Source organism: Alligator sinensis, unplaced genomic scaffold (assembly GCF_000455745.1).
Source record: "Alligator sinensis unplaced genomic scaffold, ASM45574v1 scaffold860_1, whole genome shotgun sequence".
Classification (NCBI taxonomy): domain Eukaryota; kingdom Metazoa; phylum Chordata; order Crocodylia; family Alligatoridae; genus Alligator; species Alligator sinensis.
Window position 1 is genome coordinate 2,527,369 of NW_005841923.1, and position 2,707 is coordinate 2,530,075.

Sequence of the window (2,707 nt, forward strand, 5' to 3'; positions counted from 1 at the left end):
CTCCCGGGGGGGTCTCACCGCATCCGGACGGCCCTGCTCCCCCTGGCCCCGGGGCTCCTTTGTTGTCGGGCTCCGGCGACTGGAAGGGAGCCGCGCTCGGGGGCCGGGGGCTCACCAAGAGGAAACTTCAAAGGACTTGCCTGGCTGGCGGGGGTGGGGGGCACGCGCACACACACGTGTACATACACGGATCCCCCCCGCACATACACATACACACACGTGTCCCCCCGACTCCACTGGGGAGATGGAGTTGCCCCAGGAGTAAGTTCCCTGAGCACTGCCAGGACAACCTAGCCAGCCCGGCAAGGATGAAAGAGCTTCCCCTCTCCCAGCGCCTTACGGACAGCTGGGAGCTGCATCGCTGCGGCCCCAGGCAGGTAGATGGAGATGGAAATAGTTGGGTTAGTCTGAAGTCAGGGTAGATTTGCACCTCCAGACGGGTGTTAGGGTCCAGAGACAGCCCCTCATTGCAAGCTCTAGCTATAGATGGGAAACAGAAATACATAGGCACCTTGCCTCTGCTGGGTTTCTTTTCTCTCTCTCTCAAATGGCAGAAGTGCTATTTACCTTTTTTTTCCCCATCAGCACAAACTGATTACTTGTCTGGTTTCTTATAGGCCTGGCCACAGATATAGCATGTTCCACTCCCTACCTGCCAACATCCTATTGTCTGCTAACAACTGCCAGCCAAGGTTGAACACTGCTGTGTGAAAAGTCTCTCTCTATAGGCACCTTAGAAACACACCCAATCGTCCTTCTGTGAAATACACAGCGCAACAGTGGATGGAGAATGACAGTCCTGGAAGATGAGCTTCCAAGAAGGTTCATCACTAGCCCTTCAGCAGCATTTTGAATGGATGAATTAAACGTTAATAAGTGTCAGATAGTTGGGACCAGAAATTAACTGCAAAGTGAGAGGACAATTTTCTGGTGCAGGTGCTGGAGAGGCCAAACAGGGGCTGTGCTTTCCCTGACCAACTGCTCACAAACAGGGAAGAACTGGTAGGGAATGTACTAGTTGGTGGAACCTTGTGCAGCAGTGACCATGAGGTGACTGAGTTCAGGAATCTGAGTAAAGGAAGGCTGGAGAGCAGCAAAATAAGGACCCTGGATGTTAGAAAATCAGACTCTGACTGGCTCAGGAAACTCATGGGCAGCATCCCCTGGGAAGCCAGGCTGACTGCAAAGTGAGAGGATTGCATGCTGGATTTGAAATGCTGCTTAAGTTTGATTTTTTTTTCAATTGCTTGTGTAAGAAATAAAGAATTACAATATTTTTCTATAGATCAAGGAACAAAAGAAAGAGAATGAAGCCATGACCTGCTTAACTTAGGCAAGTGTTAACTTGATTATGGTAGTAAGGAATGCAGAAATTAACCCTCCATGTGCAACATCTTAAAAAGAAAATATTCAATTTGAAGAGGCTCAAAGGCTTACATCTATTAGTACGTTGAAAGTTTGCAATGACAATAAGAGTTCCAGTTTGAGCACATCATCTCTGCATAGATATTACTGTGATAGATTCAATATAAACACCTAAGGAGTAGTTCTTTCAATGTAGGCACAATACCAATGGCTGGGCCACAAAGGAACTAAGGTGCCTAAATGTGACTTACGTTCAACATTTAGTCCTCAGAACCTCTTCTCTGTTGTGGCCTTAATTTCCTGGGCATCAAAGTTTCTGCTAGCAGAATTTCCTAAGATCCAAATCCTGACGACATTAGACTTGCAGGTCAGGTGCTCTTCTCCTTCCCCACCCTGAGACTCAATTCTGAAGGAGTTTTTATGACACACATAGCTGACCAGACCTCACACAAAGCACTGACAGAGCTCTATCAACTCAACCTTTAGAGCATTTATTCAGGTATCATTAAAATAGAGAATAGTAAATGTAGTGTCTATATTTAAGAAAGGTAAAAAATAAGTGATCTGGACAACTATGGGCCTGTTGATCTGACTTCAGTAGTATACAAGGATTTAAAATACATTTGATTTAAAGGAAAGAATAATGAAAAAGACTAAGCATAGAAACTGGGATAAAATGTAACATGAATTTTAGCAAAGGCAGGCTACACCAAGCTAACCTAATATCTGTCTTTAAGGTAAAGCTTTTCAAAACAAAGGAAATACTATAGATCACATCTATCTGGACTTTAATAAAGTATTCAGAATAGTGCCATATGATATAGGATATTATTAGTTAGGCTGGAGAAGATGGGGATTAGTAGAATTACAAAGTGAAACAACTAAGGGAAGATAACACATAGTGTTGAAAGAGGAAGTATCAGGGTAGAAAGAAGTTAGTGCAGTTTCTCAAGAATTGATCTTGGGACTAGACTTTTTTGATATTTTCATTAATTATCCTAGCACATAATATAACAGCATGCACTGTTCATATGAAGTTAAAAGGCATATGCCATATAGAAAAGAACTGGGGTAGCATATAGAAAGAGCGGCATGGCCTTAAGACCTACAGTAATAGACACAGGATAATACAACTGCAAGATATTTCACTTATGGAGGACTAATGAAAATTTCTGTTTTAATGTAGTTGGAAATGACTGAAGAGAAAGACTTGGACATACTCATCAATCACAGGACAGCTATGAGCCACTTTGTATTCAACAATGAAACAGTTACTGGGCCAGAGAAAGAGACAGTGGGTGTGAAAAGATGTGTAGGCAAGGAAAGGATCCTGTTCCCTGAA